General features: G+C 53.4%; 1 protein-coding gene across 1 annotated transcript in view; it reads right to left on the minus strand.

Annotated features, from left to right (window-relative positions):
- The window catches only part of SRRM4 (serine/arginine repetitive matrix 4), a 104,740-nt gene that overhangs the window by 69,064 nt on the left and 9,354 nt on the right, over positions 1-26,322 (minus strand). The window contains exons 8-13 of the mRNA XM_080394857.1: positions 24,168-24,341; positions 23,043-23,175; positions 22,758-22,914; positions 5,625-5,758; positions 4,564-4,764; positions 334-725 (exon numbers count right to left, since the gene is read on the minus strand). The gene's annotated coding sequence lies outside the window, so the exon portion shown is untranslated. The remainder of the gene's footprint in view (positions 1-333; positions 726-4,563; positions 4,765-5,624; positions 5,759-22,757; positions 22,915-23,042; positions 23,176-24,167; positions 24,342-26,322) is intronic.

Genomic DNA, 26,322 nt, shown 5'->3' on the forward strand with positions numbered 1-26,322 from the left:
AGATCTAATACACACCGATACAATCAGCTAGCAGTGGGGACCCCAGTCCCAGGATTTACTTTCTGGGGACTGTCAGAAGCTGCCTGGACAGCCTGCTATCCTGCTGCGCCCTGGGAGAGGGTCTCCAGCAGGCATGGCACTGAGTGCTGGCCCGTCCTGCTCCATCGCAGCCTCCCCGGGGACCTCAGAGCCTGCCCCTCCTCTGGAGAGGGCTGGCTGCTTGCACGCGTGGCACAGGGATGGGCCAGTCTGGAGGAGGCTTGGGCATTGTGCAGAGCAGCTCTGAAGTCCAGGAAACCTGGATCTCCCGATGTTGCTTAATTTAACACTCACGTGGCTTTTTCAGAGCTCTCCTGTTGCTACCAGCTGTGCTGCAGCACTCTCGCACGCCATGCTGGGAGAAGAGCATCTGGATGGATCTTCACTCACTGCTGTGTTTCCAAGCAGCTCCGGGGATGCCCTACCTGCCCGCAGCCTCGATCAGCACTTCGCCAGCAAGAGACGACTCTAACCAGACCGACATTCCCATGCTTCAGACCACTAACGATGGGAAATGATGCTGCCTGCCTGTGACCCGGCCACTCGTCATGGCAGATGTCAGAGAAAGGAGCTCTTCCTTCTTCTGGAAAGGCTCAGGGATACTCCCAGGGAAAGCACTGCAGGCAGGTAACGAGCTGGATTAGGACAGAATCCAAGCCAACCTGGTGCCTAGCTTGCGCGCACCACTGTTTAAAAAAAAAAAAAAAAAAGGGGAGAAAAGAGAAATCAAGATTTCCTGCCCCCGATTTACTGACTCAATAATGAGTCAAGGGGCTAAATTTAGCCATCGAAGTGCTCAGCAGTGGGGTGAGCGGCTGGTGGCCTCTCCTTAACCTTATTATCAGACCTTTTAAGTAAACCCTTTACCAGCTCTGCTCATGCTCCAAAGGGATTATAAACCACCTTTGAAAGCTGGAATAAAGTACATGTACGTACAGAGGTACACACAGCTTTCTGGTGGCAACGCAAGACCTGGGAGCGGAGAGACAAGCACTCCAGCGCATCATGCTTGGGCAGTCGTCATAGCAACTGGGAATTTTAAAAGCAATTAGGTGTGGGTTCATCTGCATCATACCAAGGGATCTCGAAGAGCCCTGCCACCACAAGCAGCCTGCCAGGGCTGCTGTGGGCAAGGGGCAACTCTGGTTCAGAGAGAAGGGCTGGCCCTGCCCAAACATCAGCCGGCAGATCCAAAGTGGCTTTGGAAGCCAGGGAGATGCTGGCACGACAGCTCAGCCTGTCCCAGGGATAGGAGATGCCCTGTAGGGAAGGAAACACTCAGCTGCAACCCAGGCCCGCTTCTGTACCAGGGTGCAATGAGGCAGCCTCGAAGACTTTCAGACCAAAAAAAAAAGTATTTTTCTAAACAGCAATGCTATCATCTGCAATACAACTTGACCTGGCTGCAAGCTAAGCTGGCCCTGTGCTTTAATAAGACCCATTCCTGTAAGGTCAGCCACAATATAGCCTCCCACAAAGCCTTCATCGACCGTTTCCCAGAAAAGCCCAGCCTGGAGAGCAGCTCGCCCCCTGTGCCGCTCGGGGCTCACACCGGAGCAGTATGCGATCCAGAACGGCACTCCTCGCTCCTCTCCAGCCCCCGGCAGGAGCCAGGGGAACCTGCCTGCCCTGCACCACCCGTGTGCTTCCCAAACGCTGCTGCCGGGACCCTTGGACACAGCAGGAATGGAAACAGATTCACACATGTTCACCATCACATGGCCTGAAGGCACATCCCTTCTCCACAGATACCACCACCACATGCTCTGCTTTCCCAATTCCAATAGCATTGCTAGGAACTTTTTTCTATCCCCCCCCCCTCCTTTTTTTTATCACATGCTAAAAAGCAGTTCCTCCTCCTCACTGCTAGAAATTCCTCTGAAGTTTCTGATCCCATCTCTTCCCTTCACAATTTCTACATTTTCCAGGCTCCGCTCGGGGTAAAGTGCTGTTGATTCCCACCTTCCCTTTCCACTCTCTGCTTATTTTTCCACATTTTCTGCTCAAAGCAGCCACTTTGGCCAGGACACATGCTCTGGCACTCGCTTCTCTGGCTAGGGACGTTCCCCTTCGCAGCTCCAAGAGCTGCAGAAGCGTGGGCGATGCTGCGCTCATGCCTTGCTTTAGCATCCAACATTATTTATGGGCTCAGAGAGGGGCTGTAGCATTTACTAGAGACTGGGCTGGGTAGCAGCGTTTCGGCTGCTTCTTCCCAATTTGGCGAGAGAGGGGAGTAGTGTACATCTGCAGAGAGGAGATAAGGTAATCGGGTACCTCAGACGCCTGGGATCTTATTAAAGGAGGGCTGGCTGGTGAGATCCTATCGCTGCTCAGAAATACCTGCGACTTCATCCTCGACTAACACAAACCAAATCAAATCAAATAAGCAGGGCAGCCAGGCTGATCCTGCAAGGCAGGATGAGCAGGGAGCAAGGGGAGGCTGCCCCCCATGTGGCCAAGGCACCAGCAGAGCAGCCGGAGCACATGGCTGGGAGGATGCGAAGCTGTGGCAGCCCAGCAAGGGCTGGAGAAGGCTCAGCCGAAGCAAAAAGGGAGCTGCCGGTGCGTGGTGAGGTTGGGCTGCCACATCAGAGGGCAGGATGCTGCTGCAGGGTGCAGATGCGGGGGCTAGAGAGACTTCATGAGGGGCAAGGGACAGGATTCAGCCTCACATGCCCAAGGGAGCTCCAGAAAAAGCAGATGCCTGGCAGCTGGCTTTAACCTGGCTTGCAGAAGTGCCGCTCTGCAGGGACCTTAGGGACCAAGAGTCACGCTGTCCCTCCAGGGCTGATCAGTCTTACTGCTGATGGATAAACCTGTGGCAACTCCAGCCAATCTGGCTGCTAAAGCAAGCAGCAGAGCCCATCCCTGCTGCCTGCCATCCTGGGATCCCACATTCATTCAGGGAAACAGGGACAGGGACAGCTCTTGGACGGCCAGCATCTCCTCCGCCGCGGTACCACCTCCCAGCCCTCCAAACCAGCTCAGTCAGTCCCAGCTGCCCTCAGAGGGCTGTGAGCCCAGGGGCACAGCTGCAGAGCCATGCCCAAGCATTTTCCCACCCTGTGCTGTTTCCCCAGGGACTGCACAGTCAGGTTTGCCCAGGTTTGTTCCCACTTCTCTGCTCCAGCAACGGCAGAGGGAAGGGGGCTCAGCTTTCCAGCTCCTTTCCTTCTGCTGGGAAGCATATCCTGACACCTGGGAGCCGAATTCATCTCAAAAATCGTCACATGCAGCTCATTCCTCTTGGGAACAAGCACGAGGCAGGCAGGGGCGCAGGGAGGGATACCTGCCAGTAAATACTGTTCGTGCCGCTCACAGCCAAGAGGACCCAGTGCCACAGGCTCCCCTCTGCCAGGGCAAAGCTCTCTTTGACCCCACAGTGAACTGGGAAAGGGATGTGGTAGGGGGCAGTTAGAGCCTCACCAAGGTTTGTGGGGCAGGGACAGGTACAAACAGCGCCCAAGCAGTTACAGCACTCTTCTTGTCAGATTCAACTTGACAAAAGCCACGCAAAGAAGAGCAGTAAGTTCTCCCCACCTTTCAAAAGGGAGGGCAGGTGTGCAGGAGCCCGCTCCCAGCCCTCCTGGGAAGCAAAAGAGGATGCAGCCTCCAGGTCCCCACCATGCCCCCTCCAAAAAGCCCGGGAACAGCCTGCCAGCTCGTGGTGCGGAGCAGCCTCTGCCTGAGTCACAGGGGGAGCAGGGGGCTCAGTGCCATCTCCCACCCACGGGAACAAAAGGAGCCTTGTCATCCTCCCTTGCACAGCGTGTGCTGGTGGGGAGGGGGGGAAGGAGGTGGCTCTGCCTGCCTGCAGCGAGCTCTGCCCTCCCCACTGCTCTGGGGGAAGGAGAGCAAATGAATCCAGCCCCTGCTGCCAGGCACGTGGGCAGAGCATGACAGCATCTCACCCATGGGTGGGCTCTGCTCCGACAGGGAAGCTTTCCCGCAGCATTTGGGAACAAGGCTGTGCTGGCTCAGAGCACAGGGAGAGGGCTGCTGGGCTCGTAGCACCAGAGAGAGAACAGGCCAAGCACTGCGGCAGGGAATGGACATGAAGATCAGTGGAAGGACCATCACATCCATCCAGAGGAGCTCAGAGCTGCGCATCGCTTCAAGAAGAGGGGGACAGACGCAGCTGCCAGGAGGTAACCAGGAGCAGTGGTATTTGGGAAAAACAGGTAGGCATGGGGAGGCAGGCCCAGATACACCAAAGCAATGGATATGAAAAAGCTTGTCAGCTCCTCTCGCCCTCTGTAAACACCACCTTGGGAGCACCATGCTCCCCTGCACACCACGCTGGGGATCCCAGCCTGCCCAGCCCAGCCTCTGCTCCAAGGGGGAAGAAAGCATCCAACATGGGGGGCAAACACAGATCTGGGAACGTATAATGCACCAAACCAGCCAGCAAAGTGTATTATTGGTGGGTGTCTCTGTGGTCCCCCACTGAAGCGGACAGCCCATACACTGCCGGCACAGCTAGACAGCTGTCCCAGATAGCAAGGCCAACATTGACCAGCCTACCTTGAGAAGAAGCCCTGCAGCTTGACATAGTATCTTGTACTTCTCAAGATGGGATGATTACAGAGAGCAAAAGCCTCATTTAAAGCAGTCCTGCTGCTTCTGGACTCCACAATTCCTCGCTCAGAGTTAGCTCAGGCATCTCTGCATCCCACTGTGGTGGAGGCAAGGTAGCCCCTTGGGGTGAAACAGAGACCTAGAAATCTTCAGATGATGTGAAAGGAGAACGTTACCACTTATTACTCGCAACTGAAGGGATGCTACCTGATTTATCGAGGGCAAATAATGCTTGTCAGGAAGAACATACTCATGGAACTCCTGTATTGGTCAGTCTGCACTGACAGTGGCAGTGCTGAGAGGCAATCACAGTGCTGCCACAGAAGTAACGTGTAGCAGCTCTACCCGAGCTCTTGGATGCTGATGGGAAAAGGATGGAGACAAAAGTGCTGACAAGCCAGCTCCTCTACAGTGAGCAAGAACAAGGGCTGACATACAGCTTAAACAATGTATTAACACAATGAAGGAATTAAAAAAGCTCAGGGGATTAAGGAAGAAATATGTTTCCCTTATGATTTATAAACATCCAGAATGTGATGCACTTGGACTTAATATCATGAGTATGTGACAAGGTAAAGGGGATGCACCCTCCAATCTGCACCCAGATCGTTACCTTGCCTGCACTCCTTTTGACAATGGGAAGTAGCAGAATTTAGGTGAAATCATGGAAAGAAGCATACCAAAGGTCCAGGGCTACCCCACGGTGGGCCAGATAAGGCTGTCACCACAGCAAGTTTAGTAGACCATCGAGCTTCAGGTACCTCTCAGCCCCCAGCAGGTCTGGGATGCCCCAGACAGATCCCAGGGCAAACACCAGCAAGCCAGCTAACTGTACAGAGTTACTCTGCAAATGCTGAGCCACAATAAATGGCCATGCTCTGTAAAAACCTTCTTGAACCAGCTGTGTCATGCAAGTGTCCTCAGCAGTTAAGGTGCTTAGCAAAATTAGCGTGAACCTGGCACTGGAGGCTCCTCCTGAAGGCAAGACCCCATCTGGCAACACTGACCTGACAAGGAAGAGGAGGCATCCAGGCAGGAACCGCGCAGGACCATCACCCCATGTTGAGCTTCTCTCCAGCAACTGTGAGAAGGGCACGTCAGGAGATCTGGTATTGTGTGGAAGAGCAGTGGGTCTGGTCTCCTGGTCAACAGGAAAGCAACATACAGGAGACCCGTGTTTCAGTGAATTCGGAGGACGAGGTTGCATCCCTCACTGCACATCCCTCTGTCTGCCCTCCCATTGCACTCTTCTCTTGGGTTAGCAAACATCACCGACCACGGAGCCCAGCCTCCACAGGCAGATGGCTTTTTGCCTTCATAGCAGCACGCTAACAGGGAAGTGGTGGGGGACAGATGCTCCTGCCTTCCCGTGTTAAGCGAGAGCATCGGCTCCAGGATGGCAGCACCAGCAGCGCTCACCTCGGCGCTGAAAGCCACTGAAGGCAGCAGGAGGCAATGGTGGAGGCAGCCTCAGCAGTAGGTGCTGGGAAATGAGCTCCACGTTCACTCCCATGTCAGCCACAGCTGACTGCTGCCATCAGCCACGGCTTGTTGACATCAGTTCCCCTCTGCAGGTCCACAGCTGCCCCGATGCCCCAGCCCATGCTGTGAGAGGGGACCCGGGACCTTCAGGCATCTAGGGACAGCAGCAGGTGCAGGGTGGCAGGAGAACACGGTTCTGGCTTGGTAATGAGTTTTCTATTATGCTGCATTAACCCAGGCTAAATTATCTTTCACACTGCTACGCTTCAGCTAATAGAAAAAATAATACAACTGGCAAGCAGCAGCAGATAACTTCTTCCTTTTGATCGCTGTTGAGGGAAAACAGACCCTTTTATTTCAGCCCCTCTGCTGCTGAGGGGGTGTCTGGAAACCTGCCCTCACAGGTGCTGCTGTGTTCAGCATGTGTCACAAGCACCAGGACAGCCACCCTGGCTGGGTGGAAGGGAACAGCCAGTGCTCCTAATGGAGCTCCTAGCTGGTTAAGGAAAGGGAAGTCTATTTAAAGAAGTCAGAACCTTTTTAACCTACCTTCCTTTGAAAGGAAAAAAGCCCACCTAAATGTATCTTACCAGAATTAGAGCTTTTAACCTGTTTGCCTCCTGCAGCCCATTGTCCGCTGCACCAAGAGCTGTTTCTCTGGAAATGGCAACGTTAGCTAATTGCTGTTCGAAGTCTTTCCTCCTACGGAGCCGAGCCTGCTCCCTACCCTGACAGCTCTCTGCAGAACAGACGTTCCAAGCCATTAGCAGGCACGGGACCAGATCCTGCTCTCTGAAGCAAACCACACATGAATCCCAAGGCAGAGCAGGGACAGCTGAACTTTCCCCATCGCTCCCTGTTCACTCACTCTCCTAAACGCCATGGACACGATCTGGAGATGGCCACACCAGCCCTGCCTACGGGGCCAGGTTATGCCTGCATCCCGCCCCACAGCATCAGTGGGACAGCGAAGGCACCCAGAGCTGTGCGTCTGCCGGGAACTGCCCTCTCTGGGTACATCAGCCCGCTGATCCCGGGCTCACCACTGTGCTTGGTTCAGCCATGGTGTACAGCTAGGTCTTTTTTTCACGTCCTGGTAAACACAAGCGACTTTGCCCCTCACTGCAGCACGAGGGAGCCTGGAGATACACATGCACAGCAAATATTTGCTCTGGCAGCCTCACCCTTCCTAACTGATGGCTGAGAGATCCTATCCTCCCCCACAACTCACCCAAACCCCACTTCCACCCAAGCTGCTGCCATGCTGAGCCTCGCCACCACTGCTGCAGGGATCTGCTCCCGGTGGGACAGCACCCAGAGCACAGCCAGGCTCCCTGCCTGCATCCCCTGGCCCTGGCTGGGAAACAAGACCCCAGCAGAACACCGAGGAAGAGCACGCAACCCTTTTGTTGACCCCATGTACAAGAAGAACCTGGATCGCTGCTGAAATGGCTGCTGAGGCTTGGGGTGACAGTACAGGAGCTGCAAAGGACCACTCAGATGGACAAAAGCCTGCCAAGACCAGAAGATCCCAGTGCTGCAGAGGGGCAGCAAATTAAGTCTTGGGATTCAAGAATCAGGGAAAGTTTTAGGTCCTCTTCCATCTTGTTCAAACTGTAGCCATGCTCCTGTCATCGCAGTTGCGATAGCCACGCTCCAGCTCTGACAGCACCGCATGGCAAGAAGCCAGAGCAGCACAAGGTACATCTACACCGCCAACATCCAGGCTCCCCTCCACCCCACATCGTCACACCCCAGCCGGGAGAGGATTTCCACCAGCAAAAGGCAACTTCACAGAAGTGGCACAACTGAGGATCAGCGTGCACCCTTCACCTCTTCCCTCTTTCCCACAGGACTATGGTACATGCCTCTGACTTCTTGTGAAACACAAGGAAGCATCATTAGGAGAGTAAGATAAGGACACTGAAGGAAAAGAAAAAAAAAAATCACAGCTGAAAGCCCTGACCTGCACTTCCAACCAGCTGAGTGAAGTCCTCAGCGAGGAAGGGGTAATTAACTGAAGAGTAAAGTGGCAGCAGGACCAAGACACTGGATACTCCAGTGGCAGCCAGAATGGAGACAGAGCTCAGCCACCAAGCTGAGCAGGGAAGGCAAAGGCAAGGCACTGTGGGTTTGTTCACTATTCCCAGGAGGGAGAGAGAACAGGGAAGGAGGAACTGTGCCCAGGAACAGCGTTGGAAGTACTGTTGAAAGAGACAGGAATTTTAGGAACATATGTGTCTGCAAATCAACCTAAACACAAGCACAGTAAGAGTAATAAACAGCTTACTGCAGAGCTAAAAACACTGCAGCTATTTTTAGTTACGTAAAAGACCCCAAATTATAGGCAGGATTGCTGCGAGACTTTGGGAGAAAAACAGATCCAACACCAGCATGTTTCCCTCGAGGCCAAGAGAAAGCTCAGTGCCTTAGAAAAAATATGAGACCAAATACTCAATTTAGGCAATTTAAGGGGAAAGCAACTCTCTAAACCCCAAATTCACCCCACGGGACTCCAACTTCTACCCCCTTAGCTGCCCCAAGGTCTTCACAGCTCCCCTGGGAGGCAGTCTTGTTTTCCCAGAGGAGATGCCCGCAGCGAGGATGGGCACCTGCTGCCTCCACTCTGCCGGGCTATTTGCTCAAGGGGCCGTGGAGCCGAAGGCTTGAGCTCTGCTGCCAGTTGCTTCTATCTGTAGTACGCTGCAGAGCTACTTACTGGTTGGTTCCCCATCCCCACCACCACCACCACGAAAAGGACTTGGCAAACCGACTGCAAAAATACAGACTGGAAAGAACACCCTGGGGCATGGTGGGTGGGGGATGGAGGAGAGACCGGCAGGTTGCTGGCTGCTGCAGATCTCACCTTCCCGTGGCCAAAAGGAAGGGGATGTGTTACAGTGGCGGGCAACAACAGCACTGACATGTTCTTTATCTGGGAGGATGGGATTTCTCCAGTTACCTGTGAAGAAGCAAGCAAAGGCTTTTTCATTGAAAGAATTTCCTTAGGACTGGAAGGAAGTGCCCAGCGAGGAAGAAATCCATCCCCCGCCCACGCACATGTGTACACCACCCTGAGGGTGGCAGATGAGGCAGGTCTCCTGCCAAGGCGCTGCTATTCACACCCCAACCCCTTCAGTCTGCTCCAGGGATCAGGAATCCCACTGGGACAAAGCATATGTGTCCATATGCAACAACATCCTTGCAATTTGGGATGCTACTTCAGCTGCCTACTGCTCCAGCCCTCCTGCGGTACAGGTCTGCTCTGGCTTTCCAAGAGGGAAAGCCACCTGCCTTCGAGCTGCACTTGGATGGAGACTCTTTTGGGGCTCTTTGCTGGCACACCACACTGCTGTAAATGATCACCTCTGAGGTTAATTAGATGAGATGCTCTGGCAAGGTCTCTGGAAGAGCAGGATTTCCTTTTCTCAGCATTAAGCCCTTTTATTAACACTCAGATAGATCTCAACATCGCGGTGCCCCTCTGACACTACTCATCGCACCACGGGCTGTATCGGCGGGTCTATTGCAGGAGATTAGGGGTGAGCTACAGAGAATCGTAAACAGAGGAGAAAGCAATAAGAGCAGAACAAGTTTAGAAATTGTCAGCTATAGCAGCAACCCCAGAAGTCACAACCACGCCGTGCCCCCAGCAATCAGCCCAGCGCTGCGAGAATATCACACGATATTAGTGTCACTGCTGCTTGCAGCAATCCTCTCTGGTTTGTAGCCCTACAGATTTCACAGGGACTAGAGATATCTCAGGCTCTAAGAGGCACCACACAAAAAAAAAGAAAGAAAAAAAAAAAGAAAAAGAAGAATAAAAGGAAAAAAAGGGACAGTGTTCTCAGTTTAATGCAACATGACTATTTGCTTGCAAAGATGACTTGGCTTCTCTGTCCCTGAGCCTTGCAGGTGTTTGCTTAACAGCCTGCATAAATAGAGGCTAATCACAGCTCTGCCAGGTGCTGAGGAGTCCCACAGCCAGGAGGACACGGCCTCGCTTATCTCGAGTGCAAGCCCAGCGAGCTGCTCCCGAGGGCAAGAGCTAACCAATTCAGTCCTAAATGAAGCAGCAGGTCTCTTGTGCCTGCAGCCTCACCGGGGAGAAGTGGAGGACAGCATCTGAACGGGATTAGTGTCGAGGAGAGAGGGGATATTTGGGGCCACGCCTTGGCTGCTGCCAAGGACGTGGCTGGGGAAGGGTCTGCCTTGGCCATTCCTGTGATGCCAAGGGCTGGGCTGGAGGCCAGGGACATCCCCCTGGGTCTGCTGGGGGAGCAAACATCCCCAGCCTTGCATCCCTTCTATCTCTCAGCACAGCTCACAGGGAGAGAGGCACCAGAGCCGGCCAGACAGCAAAGCTAACAGGCACCCCCACCTCGCTGCAGAGACACACCACGGGGAGGGAAGGGACACCACATGAGGGAACCGAGCACCGCTGATGAATAAACCATTCAGATCTGGCTTCATGCACCCCCGACGTGCATAAGAACATGAATTATATATCTAACAAGCCAACAAAAGCCATTTACCTACAGCCCGCTTCCGTCAGGAACCCAGGTTTCTCCAGCACGTGAGGCAGTTTCAGCTAACGCCACTGCCCAAAAGCACAGCAGGTGTCCCTCATGGCTTGGTTCATCCATCTTGGATGAGTTCCATGAGAACCACGGCTTGGTTCAGTGCTCTGTGACAGGGGACAAGGAGAAGGCAGGGATTTGGCAGCAGCGGGTACTGCTTGACACGTGCGCTTGTGTCTCACCTTGGAGCCCGGGTCAGACAGGACAGAGCAGCATCTCCCAAGGCAGTTCAGCTCCCAGCCAGGCCACCTGCAGCCCAGCCAGGCAGAGCCCGTGTGACGGAGAGCAGAGCCATCCAAGTGCTGCAGTTCACACCTTCCCAGCACAGGGAGAAGGCGGTCACAGAATCATAGAACAGTTTGGGTTGGAAGGGACCTTCTTAAAGATCACCTAGTCCCACCCCCTGCCCCGGGCAGGGACACCTTCCACCAGACCAGGTTGCTCCAAGCCCTGTCCAGCCTGGCCCCGAGCACCCTCAGGGATGGGGCACCCCTGGGCCAGCGCCTCACCGCCCTCACAGGGAAGAATTTCTGTCTAGCATCTAATCTAAATCTCCCCTCTTTCAGTTTAAAACCATTCCACCTTGTCCTGTCGATACAGACCCTTGCAAGAAGGCCCTCTCCAGCTTTTTGGTTGGCCCCTTTAGGCACTGGAAGTTCTCCTGGAGCCTTCTCTTCTCCAGGCTGAACAACCCCAGCTCTCAGCCTGCCCTCACAGGAGAGGTGCTCCAGCCCTCGATCATCTCCGTGTCCCTCCTCTGGACTCGCTCCAGCAGGTCCATGTCTTTCTTACGCTGGGCCCCAGAGCTGGACGCAGGGCTGCAGGGGGGGTCTCACCGGAGCGGAGCAGAGGGGCAGAGCCCCCTCCCTCGCCCTGCCGGCCACGCTGCTGGTGATGCAGCCCAGGGTATGGTTGGCTTTCTGGGCTGCGAGTGCACATTGCCGAGTCATGGTGAGCTTCTCATCCACCAGCATCCCCAAGTCCTCCTCAGGGCTGCTCTCAGCCTGTCTTCTAGCCAGCCCGTATTTGTGCTTGGGATTGCCCTGACCCACGCGCAGGACCTTGCACTTGGCCTTGTTGAACATCAGGAGGTTCACACGGACCCACCTCTCAAGCCTGTCACGGTCCCTTCCCTCCAGCGCGCTGACGCACCGCACAGGCTGGTGTCACCAGCAAACCTGCTGAGGGGGTGCTCAGTCCCAGCGCCCATGTCACCAACAAGGGTGCTGAGCAGCACCGCGCCCAGTACGGAGCCCTGAGGAAATGCCACCTGTCACCAGTCATCCTCGTTTCCCCTTGTGTTAATCAGGGGGCAGGAGTCACCAGGCACCCTCCTTCCAGCCGACAGTTTGTCGGGACTCAGCACTACACCCGAGGGCAGGGACGCAGCTCCAGCACTCACAGCCTCCTGCTACTCCTGGTGCCTGAGGTCAACACCCCAGGGTGCTGGGGGAACCCTGCCACCTCCTGAAGCCACCCTCAGGTTCCCATCGCCAGCTGACACGGGCTAGCAGCCATGGCAGCACTTGTTCTCCTGGGACATCTCCCAGCTCCTGTCCCGACCTGGGCAACCCTCGCCTCTGTGGCTTCCCACAAACATCCCTGCACCAGCGACTCCCTCATTTCCTCGCGATGAAGCACGGCCGCCAGCCGGCACAGCTCGGGCTCAGGCTTAAACCCCAGACCTGCACACCCCCGTGAGCTCCACAGGGATCATCCCTACATGGGAAATCTGCTTCCCCGTGCGCCCATATGTCCAGCAGCAGAAAAGCAGAAGGGATGGACTTGTACTCGTGGCACAGTGCTAATGATTTCTGGGCAGTCATAATCGTTTCTGACCAGACTGACATTCACCATGACTAAGCCTGCAATGAGGCCGTGGGGAGGTGGCTGTACAGCTCCAGTCCCACACCCAGCCCTCGCTCCTCAGTAAAGCCCAGACCTCCCACCAGCCTGGCTCCCCAGGGAAGGAGACCCACCGCAGGAGATGGCTCAGCACTGTTAGGAACCAGTCCTTTTGGTCCTCTCATTTCAGTTTATTCCAACCTCACGCTATCCTAAGAGCCTGACTTCATTTCAAGGGTTTATTATGCACAAAGCTTAAGCTGCTGAAGAACACGGCAGTTAGAGGTTTTAAAAGCAACCCAAACAACGCAGGCACTTGTTTCTGCAAAGTACAATGGTTTTCAGAGGAGCTTTTTCATTAACTCTCCATACTTAAAGCTGGGCTCTCCACCACTGTGTTACAAAGCAGGAGAACTGCGGTCCATGATCAGGGAAACGTCCCCTCACTGGAACAGGCGGCACAACTCTCAGCCCTGGAAAGGAAATCAACTCTTGACTCAGGTTACGTGCACTTTACTCCTGGGTGATTTCAGAGGGTCCTGCAGGCTGAAAGCAGCTCTCAGGCCTGGGAGACACGACAAGGGACTGTGGTCAGGACATCTAACTCAGCTGAGGGCTGTGGGATTAGGTGAGGCTGGGACTGTGCAGCTCTGCAGAACGGGGATGGTGGAGAGGGAGTGCTGGGTAGGTCCGTAACCAAGAAATGATAAAGACCTTATCTAGCCATTTCCAAGGTTGTCTGCAAGCAACCTTGGAGCCTGGGAGCACAGACACTTCCCCCTGTCACCCCTTGGCCCATAGGACCATCCACTTTCACTACCACCCACTGTCACCCGTTTTCACAGGAGAGCATGCTCCGCGTGGCTTGTGCGCACAGAGGACTCCTCAAACCAAGGAGAAAAGGGAGAAAAAGAAAAACTCCCTGCTCTCCACCCACCTGCTAGACCCTGCCATCCAACCTGATCTCCCTGCCAACTCATCTGCATCCACAGCCCTTGCTCTACAGCTGCCCACACGGTCCAGGAGGCAGCAGAAAGCCGGTGCCCTGGCTCAGAGTCATTAACTCCACTTCCTAGCGCCTGGGTAACCCCTCCTCAGCCCACCCGCCTGCTGAAGACCAGCCCTGCTTCCCCGAGAGCTGGCAAGGTTCCGGGAGACTTGGGTTGCTCCCTCCCTCCCCTTTCACTTCATGGAAATGCATAATAAGATCTCAGCGCAAGCAGAGGAGAGGGCCTGCCTTTATCTTGCCAGTGCATTGCCCAGGCTAATCAGGGAAGAACAACATAAGCAACAGCCAGAATACAATTCTCCTGCAGGCAGCAGAGTTCAGCAGCAAAGAAGTCAGCAGCGCCCTTACCCCTCAGCTTTGCATTTCATTTGCATGTTATTTTTTGGAGCTGCCCAGCTCAGTGTCTGAACACAAGCCCTGCAAAGGGCAGGGGATGCTCCAGGGCCAGATTCCTGCTCTGCAGGTCAGCCATGGAGAGAGAAGACACATTCCCCACAGCTCCTGCTCACGAGGCATCGCCAAATGCACAAGGAAGAGGTCAGGCTTAAGAAGCAAAACCAGAAGCCCCTCCAGCAGCATCTTGGCACGCTCAGCCTAGGAAGAAGTGAGTCACGCTTCTCCATGGATGCCTGGACCAGCATGTTCAAAAGGAACATCACAGCAGGCGGGCAGTGGTTCAAACTTGCTGGTTGTAGGCACTTGAAAAGCCAAGACTCCCTGCCACGAGTTCCCAGAAATTATCCTGACTCTCCTTACAGCACAGAGTTCACTGTAGCAGAGGCTTTTCCTGCGAGATCCTTGGTAACAAATGGCCCAGCAGCATTCCAGATGGCTAATAAATCCAGACTTCACACACCACCAGCTCCTGGGAGTGCTGAACGCTTCCTGTGCCTACAGACAGGCGTTATAGATCAAGCTCAACTGGAGATGATGGCTGATGGCTAAATCCACTGCGTAGAACACACTGCTCCATTAGCAGGCTGAGATGGGTACCAGTCAGGGAGATAGGACCTTCCAGAAGATAAGGCAGGGCCATTTTGCCATGATTTGTCTAAGCCTGCATGAAAGGTCAGGGTCACAGCAGTGCCTCTGAAGCCAAACCACGACAAGGACCTCATCACAGGTCCTACACAAACTCACTCGCCCCCAGCAGTCCCCCAGCCCTGTGCGAGGGGAAGGGGAGCCACTCTATTCTGCCCTTTTCAAACGGTCCTTGGAAAGCACAACAAGGTGAAGCCAGAGATTTGACACTGGATGAGGTACTTCGATCAGTCTCTAACTTCTTTCCCCAATAAGCCATCTGGGAGACTCTCCTAAAGATGCTGCCAGTCTAGACAATAAGATGGAGTCCACCGGCTCATGGACAGGAGAAGGGAGAGCTTCTCCATCCCCAAAACACAGGAGGCTGCTCCTCTCCCCTTGCCAGAACCCAGCCCCAGCAGCCACAGGTTCTCAGAAACAGAGATAAAATAGGATGAGGGATCACAGCTGTTCAAGTCTTCCGTTTCCTGGACCACAGAACTGGAGGGCAGCTCTGCCCCACATCCCACCTCATCCTGGACAAGCTGGTATCTCACAGGTAGATGGCAGAACCTGCTTTGGAGGAATTAGACAAGGGCTTCACATGTCAGCAAAGCTTCAGTATAACATCCCTGCATCTCCAAGCAACAGTCTATGCCAGACAAAAAAAACCAAAACAAACTTTCAGCCATCACACCGCAAAGATGCCATCCCTGGTGCTGGCAGCTTAAGGACAAGCATGTAGTACCTCATTTTCTCTTGGCCCCACTGATTTTCTGCACCTCTGCCTCCAGATCTACAGAGAGGCAGCTCATTCAACCTTGCAACAAGACCGGAGCAGGATGAGGATACCCGTATCACACTGGGAGCAAATGAACCAAGCTGAACAGCAGAGATAGCAAAAGACACCGCAGGAAGGTTGGTTCATACAGCCACGAAGAAAGGACAGGCATTCCGGCTCCTTAGCCTGTTCCCATGCCCCAGGACAGGGACTGGTTGGAGCAAAAGCTAGGGTGCCTGGGTCACAGTCAGCTCCCCAGCGACGACCTCATATCCCCAGGTGGGAGCCAGCCCTGCCTGCCTGGCAGTCATGTTCACGGGCTTTTCCAGTTTCTCAAATCCTAGGCTAGAAAGCAAACTACAGCAATTAACAGCACTGTGAATGGGAGCACTGTAAATAAATTACATCTCAGAAATTACTAAGTGTTGCTTAACTGAGGTTTAGCATCTTAAGTTCCTAAAAATTCTTACAAGTCAACAGAAAAGGAGGGAAGAAAGCCATTTTCTTGGGTAGAGCACCCTAATCCAGACCTAGCAATAGGCAGAACACCTGAGGAGACTCCCCTCCACCCCCGTGTGTTATAAGGCTCCCCTGCTCCAACACCAGGATATGTACATCTCGGGGTCAGACTAATTTCTCCTGCCAGCAGAGCAGCAGTATTGCAAATGGCTTTTAAATATCAAGCTAGCGCTTGAGTGCTTCTAAAGGCAAGGCACTACATGCATCAGGGATGAAAAAAATCAAATCAGATAGCATTAGTCAAGCCTGGGCTTTAGCACATGAGGCAGAGAAAACTTTGGCATTCAGCATTTGCAGTGGATGAATCTCAGCGTTCCTCTCCTCCCGATGGCTGCCAGCTCTTCAGCATGCCCCACCATTCCTGAGAGGCAGGTATGGATGTGCCTTGGTCACCTGGGAGCTCTCCGAGCCTCTGGTGTGCTGTGCAGGGAAAGCAGTTGGCAGCCAAAATCCTGTGGCATTGCAGATTCCCGGCAGACGACTCCCCTGCCACCACGCTCGCAGCTTCCTCCTGGCTGCCGGTGCTCTCATGCCAAGTGTGTGCTCCAGCCAGCCTCCGAGCAATCTGTCCCCACAGAGGGAGCAATGTGTTGTCCAGATCTTTTCCTTGCCTGGAGTAAGAGTGGACTCGTGCCTGATAAGAAGTGAGTCTGCATACTTCTGTGATACTGATATTTTTATCTCCTTCAGACCGCTCCCATCCGCCTCCCAGACACCCCAGCGTGTGTCCCAAGGGACTCCATCTCCCAGCTTGTCAATAAAAGATCAGGAGACAGATAACTGGGACCGGAATGTTTTCCTCACCTCCAGCTCACTGGATCTCCTGTCCCCAGTCCTCACCTAGCATCCCTCGGTGCAGGCTGATGAACACACATCCCCAGCTTGCTGTCAGTGCACACAGAACTAGCGCTGCTGGGCAGTCGGTGTCCCTCCCTGCTCCACACACAGGTCTCTTGAAGGTTAAAGCAAGAATTCCCTCTTCCTCTACCCACATCATTAGCACATCCAGGTGAGCAGGCAAACACAGCCCCTTGCCACACAGCACTGGTTTTTCTCTCCGCTGACTCCTGGGGGGCTGGTGTGTAGAAACCTTTAATGAATTTGACATAACTTCTAGCACAGAGCAGCTCTACTATTTGATGCAAGGTTTAATTTGATTTCTCACTTGAATAGCTGAGACATCCTTGATACGCTTCCTTCAGCTCCTTCCAGATAAATCTGCTGCATACAGTTAGCGCCAGGAGTCACCTGCATTTCAGCAGCCCTCCCCTTCGCTCCTCTAACCTCTGCCTGCACCTCCCGGGGCTGCAAACCAACGCTGGCTCCAGCCTTCGGGAAAGGGCTTTCCATCACATTCACCCTCCTTTAGCAAGGGGGAAGCTGAGGTTAAAGCAGCAGCAGCAATCCACCCGAGATGACGAAGACGGCAGGAGCTGCAGCCAACTCTCCCAGCTCAGGCCACCACCAGCAATCTCTGCATGAGAGCAGTCGTGGGCTTCAGCAATCCTTTCTACCCCAAGCTGTTGTGCTCCGCAGAAGCAGCTGCATTTCAGCAACAATCATCAGCTGCGAGCATCAGATACACAGCACCTGAAGAGCAGCAGAGTACAAAGCTTTGAAAACAGGGGGCAAATGTTGCGATTGCTGTGAGAACACGGGAAGCACAGATGGGAACACGGTGTTACTTTTTTGGGTTTTTGGGGTTTGTTTTGTTTTTAAAAAAAGGAAGCCTTCAGGTTTTTCTAGCATCTGTTGACAGGACATACAGCAACTTCAGCTTACGATCCACAAAGCCTGGAGACCATAGACCTGCTGAACCAGGTTCGCTGTTGGACAGAAGGAAGACTCACAGCTTTCCAAAGCCCCACAGACCAGCGCTGTCCCCACAGCTAGGCACAGGCAAAGGTCTCACCTGAGACTCAAGAGCCCCCATGGGCTCTGTCTGGTTTCTGTCTTGTTCAAAACCCACCAGCAAGCCAGCACCAGCAACATTAGCTTGACTGAATTTGTTCCCTTCCCAAAGCTCTGAAGCACAACAGTCGATTTAAAAATCTTAGAGCAAACCGCTGGGGAGTGAAAGATGGATTTGCAGGCATTAAAGCCCCAGACCAAGGAGTAAACAGACACCTTTGATTGAGAAATCAATGCTTGAGTTTTACAGCATTTCACACTAAGCAGCAGCAGCAGAGAAGAGCCCTGCATGCACCTCATCCCTCCAGGGCAGGGGAGGAGAAACCAGCAAAAAGTAGAGAAGTGAGACACTGATGCTTCCCACAGTCTTACCAAAGCCAGAATTGGCTTTGGACACCTCCAGTCCACGGGGCGTAACATGTTTTCAAAAAGAGATCCCTCAGATGATAAGCTGATAGGAAAAGAGCCCATTCCATACCTCTTCCAGAGAGGGTTCCACCTTGCTGTTCTCCTGTCTCTGCCCTGGGTACAGCTCGGGCACAGCAAGTCATCCCTGGGACAGTTCAGTCTGGCTTGGGGAGCACCTGAGCACAGCACCAAGGGGTACCACACCACGGAGCCCGACAGGCTGGTAAACCGCACTGCATCCAAAGGGGGTGGGAGGGATGCACATCTCTTCCCACCAGTCACGAGGAGGGTAGTGATCTGCTGGCTCTCAGATACCCGGGGGCCAGCCAGAGCGGGGCTGTGTTACTTGGAGGCTTATCCCCAGCACACATATTGCTGACTCGACGCCAAGGGCTGGTCTCTCCTCTCCCCCTGCTAGCTGAGATCCTCAGGGGGCTCAGCCATCTCTCCCAGCCCACCTCACAAGGTGATCCCCACCTAGTGCAGCACACAGGAGCTGCTGCTGCTCTGCCAAGCAGCCCTAGGTGCAAGAAGGTTGGCCTAGAAAGGAAAAAAAAAACCAAAAAAACCCAAAAAACAAAAAGGTGAGGGAGGGGAATAATCCAGAGACTGGGATTGACGAAGATGCCAGAGGGAAGGAGCAAGACACAAAGGGACAAAGAGGAGGAACAAGCCCTGCACCCAACAGGGTGTTACAAGCAAGAAAGACATGCTGACAAATTAAAACAGACCATGAGAACCCTTGATACTTTTTAAAGCACTTCCTTTCCCTCAGCTTTCTTTTTCTCCTTTGTATGTTGAAAATTCATCTTCAAAAGCAATCACAACGGCCCCAGAGGGAAAAATATCCCAGCACAAGGCAGACTTCCCTCTAGGCAATGTGAATCTGTACTACCCAAGTAAAAAGGCTTTCATCTCCAAATCATTCATTTCCAGAGCACTTGACCCAAAAGGAAGTCTCCTTTATTTCTATAAAAGTCACTTTCTCCGCCAGAGTCCCGTGGCCCCAGAAGGGAGCTGTTAGGCAGCTTTCTGTGTTCTGCAATGCCTGCTCAAAGCCCTTCTCCCGCCTGCGGCAGCCCCACCGCTGGCCCAGGGAGGGGACAGGGCACTGATGGGGCAGAGCCCAACCCTGCTCTTCCAGTGCCAGGATGGCAGCAGACCCCAGAGCCAGGAGCTCTGGGACACCCTGCTCTCCAGAGGGCTCCCCTGCCCCTGCCAAGCCCCTTCTGCCTGGAGATGGTGGCAAAGGGGGAGACCTTTCTCCAACTGTTTCTGTCCTTCAGCAAGAGCCGACGCAGCAGTTGCAGACGTTGGTATCTGACTTGTTTCTCATCAGATGCCCTAAGCCAAAAGCAAGCTCCCTTGCCCAGAAGGAAGCCACAGACAAGGCTGTACCTGCAGTCCCCGGGTGATTTTGGACAGTTTGGCAGGGCCACCATACAGGCCAGATAGAAACCAGCTCATGCAAATGGTGGAGCCAGGGCTTGGGGAGACTGTTTCTGCCCAGGGAGTTGTCATGCCTCCACAAGAAGCCAGCTGTGATCTACATCTCCAGGAGCTCAGAGACCACAGGGACATCCCCTTAAGGCACTCACACCTGAAATGGAGAGGCAAAGCACTACTAGCAATTCAGCAGGAGGAAGGAGAAAGGCTGTTTGTCAGAGACAGCACACAGCCAGGCAGCTGGCCTCCGTGAGACGAGAGCTCCTGGCTCCCACAGCCATTTGAGCTCCAGGGAAGATGCTACCACTGACAAAGATCTCTGAACCAAACCTCCAAGCCCAGCTTAGTCCTGCTCAGATGCCACAGGCCACTGCTCTGCAGGTGACAGGACGGGGGGCACCATGTGCTGGGAACACGTACCCCTGCTCTATCCTAAAGGCCACTGGGTATCAGACAACCTGGCTCACGTGGGACAGTTTAGTAAAGGAACCCTGCGCTCAGGAAAGTTGTAGTCCATCAAAAGTCACCATTTCAATGCTGGGTTTTGCAACACCTGATGTGCAGCTGAATGACACAGCTTTGGGTCAGGGAAAGGGCAACAAGGGCCCTCGGCTCATACAATTAGAGCAAATTTCTACTCCTCCAGGCTGGGGAGGAGAACTTGAAACCTAGTTCCCAAAGAGCTGAAAAAGCCCAGGGATGCCCAAGGCTGGCTGCACGACAGCTCTGTTAATTCCATGCTTTTTAAGCATCCCTTGGGGTTGTTCTGAGTGCCTGTTGTTGAGAACCCTACAAGCAGCTCCTGAGCGTAAGCTCTGCTGTCTCCTGAACAGCACACCCAGCATACGTGTGTAGCTTACGGGCTGGGCTTGGCCATATCGGAGGGAGCAGATTTATCAGGCAGGACTAGCAATAAAGAGAATGGCATTGGTGAGGACTCCTTAAGCTGAACTGGTCACCGTGCAACTAGGAGGTGACATCCAGTGCAAGATACCTACAAAGTTTTATAGAATAAACACAACCTGCTTCAATTTATACAAACCATCTCCGCAGAAACATTAAAACCTAACAGTACGGCACTAACAGGGAGGAAACAGGAGGAGCCAGGATATCAAGTGCCTTTCCAGCGAGGATGCAGTCTGCTGGAGGCACTGAATATAGAGCACGCAAAGGCAGCACACACTCCCTCGCACATAGGTAGTACATCAGCCGGTGGATGTAGCAGCTTTAGCATAGCAAGGTGATACCACTGCCTGCGTAGGCTCTGCATCCCGCTGACATGGCCCAAGAGCATCCCAGAGCATGTTCAGAGGGAATTGTTGACTCCAGCCCCATTTTATCCATAAGGACACAGTGCACGGCCCCAGCTCACAACGCTGCACAAAGCAAACTGAATGCAGTTCTGTTTGCTGGCACGGCCACACAGAAACACAGCTCCTACTTCCCTTCCTTCTGGGAAGCGGTACAAAGTAGGCAGCTCTGCACCAGGCCATCAGGAACAGATTCCCACTGCATATGAATCAGCAGCACGTACAAACAAGCCTGCTCCCTTCCAGGCAAGAGCACAGACCTTGCGCAGGACGAGGGACTCACACCTGCCTCGTTCTCTTCTTCTGAAAAGCAGGTAGAGCACTATTTTATCTGTTCAAGGCATGCCATTCCCCATCCTGACAGCAGCACAGAGCGAGATGCTCAGAGGCAGAGGTGATTTCTTAATCTGCTTGGGTGGTGGTGAGCTGTTTCAGGTTGGGCTTGATTCTGCACGTTCTTGGCAGCATTTTCTGGGGGGGACTTCCTCTGTGGTTTGAAGTTCTCCATTTCCTTCAGCTGACAACACCCCCAGCCCCCCTTTTCTGTACACTCCAAGGAAAAGACAATGAAAATCTTTAAGGAAAATAACTTCTAAAGCTCTCTGAGATGAAAAGGTCCCATTAGGCTAATTTTTAGGAGAGCATGGGATGTAGGGAGAAGTAAGATTAAACTAAACAAACCATAGTGGAAAAATTGATCTACTAAAGCAGTGGATGCTATCAGGGAAGCAAGCAATTTCCTGCAAGCCAGCACAGCCAGATGCATTTCTGCTAAAGCATATCTGTCTTGACTTCTCCACAGCTTTCTCCTCTACCTGCCTGGCTGCTGGCAGCCCAGCTCGACAGCTCTAATGGTGCAATTCACTTTATTGACCTATTAGCTGCCACCTGCTCGGGACGCAGCCGCGGCAGATTCGCCATTGTATAAGCAGCAGCAGCAAACATAAAACTCTAAATAAATTCTCGGAGGCTGCGGAGCAGTATAATTAATCACAGGGTCTTTCACGAGGCAGCAGCAGCGGGGAGGCAGGCAGGGGAATGCAGAAGGCAAGGCTGGAGTGGGGGGGTACGACATCAGGGCCCTCTTCTGCTGCCTGCCCCCACCCTGTCCTGCCAGGGACAATGCAGGAGCCAAGGCAGAGCTGGAGTCGGAGTTGAGGTCAAACTCCATTACGCTGCTTACCCATTTCGTGAGCCCGAGCAAGTGACTGTCTCCCCAGCAGGCTTGCATCGGGTACATCCCTGACCAGAAATAAGCAGCACTCATTGCCAGGGTTTGCAGAGGTGTAAAGTTAAGATTGCTCCAAGCCCACTCCCCGCCACGCTGAACTTGCATCTTCCTTTCCCATGTTACCTCTGAATCTGGCCCAGACGCGCGAACACAGAGTGAGCACGGAAGAGAAATGTCAAAGGAAGAAACAGTAGGAAAAGCTTTAAACACTCTGAACTGGCTCCCTTCAGCTCCTCACTTGGCAAAGGCACAGACCTCAGCTCTCCCTCCCTGCCGTATCTCACAGCCATCCCTCTTGCACTCCCTGCGAGTGTACCCGTTTGGGATGCTCCCACCCGACAACTGAATTGCTGCACGAAGGCACACCGAGTCTGGTGACTGCTTGCAGAAAAAAATAGGAGGCCTCAAATTTTACTGAGTTTGGGACATCGCACATCTCTGTCAGTATGCCTTGCTGCCCGACAGCAATGCTCTCCCCTGACAGCCTGCCTGTAAGGCCATCAGCAGAAGCAAATGGAATAGCTTGGCCCCAAGAGAAACCTCATACCACCACCGCTTCAGAAAGTCATCAGGTACTCTTGGGGACACTTGGACTCACCAGAAATGGCAAGTTGGGAGCCAGCAGGACTTCACCGAAGAGAGACAACAGATGCCTTGGCTGAGCCCTCTGCTCCTCCTTTCTTGCAGCCTCCCTAATCCAAGGACAGCGGTCAATATAAAGACGTCCTCCTACTTCAGAGGGGCACTGCCCTCATCTATAGAGACAGAGACAAGAGAAGAATTATTTCCTGCCATTGAACAGGACCCAAATGAGACTAAAGCACAAGTCCTAAAGGCTATGGTGAAGTGTCAGCATTCACCCTGAGCCCCGAGATCAGCCCACCTGAGACATGCTTCTTCTTCCTCCCTTACTTAAGCCACACTCCCTGCTCCCTCCAGACAGCTGGCATCCCTCCTGCTCCAACCGGCTGCCATCTCTCTGAGCAACACCAAAGCAGTGCTGAGCAGAAGCCCTCCTCAGAAAGGGGAAAAAAAAATTATATACATTCCAGCCTTTGAGCCATGCTTTTAATATTTCAGCTTTCTTTTTCTGCCAGAAGAGAGTAAATTCCTTATGCCAGCTGGGCTGCAATCTCACCACCACATCTCTCTGTCTCAGACAGCCCTGGCTGCCAGCCCCCCCAGGCAGATGGCAAATGCAAGCCTCATATCCCCCCCGCCAAACCCCCCTTTCTCCTCCTGCATCCCTCAGCACTGGTCAGGCAGCCACAGAGTCGGCAGCACAGCGGGGACAAGGCACTGAGAGGCTGGGGAGGGCTGGGCAGGCTGCCTAGGAACAACAAAATTAAAGATGTATTCAAGATATTGCAAAGGAGCCCTACACCAAGCTCCATGGGGCCACCAGGATGCCTCGATGGACCCACTCTGGTAGAAGAACTTGTTTGGGAAAGGTGACAGGTCAGCACTACCAGATCACCCTGAGCGACATCTGTCACTCACTGCCATCAAGCTCTGTCCAAAGCCAGCCGCCATCCCACCCACACACAAACTATCCATCAAGCATCATCTCTGTCAAGCCAGTTTGTATTTTAAATTTAATGTCTGCAAAGTATTTTGGCTTTAAATTATTCTGCAGACTCACTCAGTTCAGCAATGCTTCCCCGTCTAGACAGAACAATCTTGTTGTCAGTGAAACAGATTCACCCTGACATCCCTGTGGTGTGTGGTGATGCGGTTGCTATTTTGTACAAAGGAAGAGAGCTAAAAAGCTCTTTCTCTACAATTTTGAAATGTGATTCCTGTCCATTCAACTTCAAATAAACACCTCAGTAAATAATCCTGCCATCTTTGATTTGATATCTCTCTCTGTTAGGAAGCAGCATGGGTGTAGAAAGGGGGAATGGCTGAGCATTTGTGGGGTCTGACATCTCCCAGTGCTGCCAGCAGCATGCCTGCTCTCCTAGAAGGGAGGGATTCCCTCCTCTCCTGCTCTGGCTTTTAAACCCACCTGCTTTGGCTCCCTCCTCCATGCTGTAGACTGAGAACTGGAGTCTGGAGCTCTCCTGGTACCCCTCTGTGACACCGAGGTCCCTGCTCCCAAACACAGACCTGCCTGATGCTCCACAGCTGCAGGACAAGCCTTGGATGACTGGCAGGGAGACACAGGAGAGGCATCAGCACCCTGAAAGAGACATTAAACCAAGTCAAAACACATTTTGCATATCAGCTTTCCCCCCGGTCTCTGCCAGCATGACAGACTACAAACGCTTTCTTTACAACAAAAAAAAGCACTTCTTCCCCTTGCGAAAAACCTGCACTAAGGCAAAAGCAAACCTGAGCAAGCATTTGGCAGCATGTCATGTCTAGTTGGCTCGGCTGCAGTAAGAGAGGAGAGGAAAAACAGCCCAATCCAACCAAAAACAATATTGCTCCCCTCTTGCTCTGTCCGTGACAGAACATTGTCAGAAATGACAAATACCAATTTGGGATCTTTTCGTCTCCTGTCCCGATAAGATACCTGCCTGTCTGTCCCACAGCACGGCAGCAGGGAGGCGATCTCTGCCTTCTGCAAGGCATCCCCAGCCTGAGCATCGCCCAGGGGAAACGCGCAGCTCTAAAACCAAGCCCATGAGAAGCTGGACACTGACAATTACACAGCAACAGAGGGTCCTCCATCACAGCTAGCCAAAGGTCAAGAGTTCAGCCCCAAGGATGCCTCTTGAGGGTGCCTGTGGCAAGCTGGAGACAGAGACTTCTCAATGCACCAACAGGCACATCTACAGGGTGCCAAAGGGCCGTATCACACAGCTGGTTTTATTGCCCAAATGCCTACAGACCTCCAGGAGCTGACCAGTTCAAAGCAGACTGCATCAGCCCACCTGCATTAACATTTAATCCCAGAGCTAGAGCACCACACAATAAATCACCTGCAAGCGTACTATGCGGAGAGAGAGACACTTGCCTCTAAATATTCAGGCAGAAAAAAGCCTCTATATATTCCAACAGGAAAAATGAAATCAGAAAGCAAGAAGGACCGGCTCTTCGCACAGGCACCGCCATCCAGCAGCAAAATAGGAAGAGCTACACACACACGATTTATAACCTCGTGGATTCATCCCTGTTTTCACCTCCATGGAGATATTAACCGGCTCACAGGAGCGATCAGGAATTTCCCCCACCCCAGGAGCAAGCTGGCTCTGCGCTGCAGGAGAACGCTGCCTGCCTGCTCCTGCCTGTGCCAGGCTCAGAGCAGCCGGCTCGGAGCAGCCCCCAGCACATCCACCACCAGCCAGGACCCACCGTATGGCACACGGCCCGCAGGACCCGGGGAGGCATAGCAACTCGGGGGAAGATTTCACCCTCCAAGAGACGGGCCATGCAGAACCAGACCAAAAGAATGACCCTACCAAGGAAGGCAGCACCAGGAAACGCAGGGAACAGCACAGCAAGCGCGGCCCTTCCCCAGCTGCACTGAGACCATCTCACACAAGATCCTCCGCAAGCACATAACCTGAAGGCCACGACTTGCAAGAGAGCATCCCACAGCAGCAAGTTCTACGTTCTACCTCCTCCTTTACCCGCTGGTATTATTTTACCAGCTCATTAATTCAGCAAGAAGGTTCCAACCCAGGTCTGGGGGACCAGCAATTGCTCTTTTGGTCAAACCTGTACCTTGAGCATCTCTATGCTGATGGAGAACAAAGCCAGCTTTCTGGGAAGGCACCTTCTCTCCTCACCCCCTCCTCTGCACGCACCAGCCCTGTTGATGCCCAGATGCATAACAAATGGAGTTACAGCAGCAGCGGAGTGTTTACTGTCCTCCTGGGACGGAGAGTGTTAATGCATGGGCTGAACTGGGGGTGGGGGAGTGAAGTGCTGAAAAATGATGCATGCAAAGGCTCATTATCACATCCTTAATAGCCCTGAAATCTGCTAGGGCCTCTGTCATTTCTCCTCCCCTTTGGGTCACAAGGACCCGTCCCCGTCTGTCTCAGCAGCAGGGCCTGGCTTCCCCGCCAGAGCTGCTGGCCACCCAAGCGGACAGGGCACCTCAACGCTCGGAGCCTGCATCTCCACTGGGTGCTCCTACAAGGAGCCACAGAGGAGCAGCCAACACTGGCTCGGCTCAGTGCTCTGCTCTAAACCAGCTGGCTCCAGGAGGG

The sequence above is a fragment of the Falco punctatus genome (assembly GCF_963210335.1).
Source record: "Falco punctatus genome assembly, chromosome: 1".
NCBI classification, from domain to species: Eukaryota; Metazoa; Chordata; class Aves; order Falconiformes; family Falconidae; genus Falco; species Falco punctatus.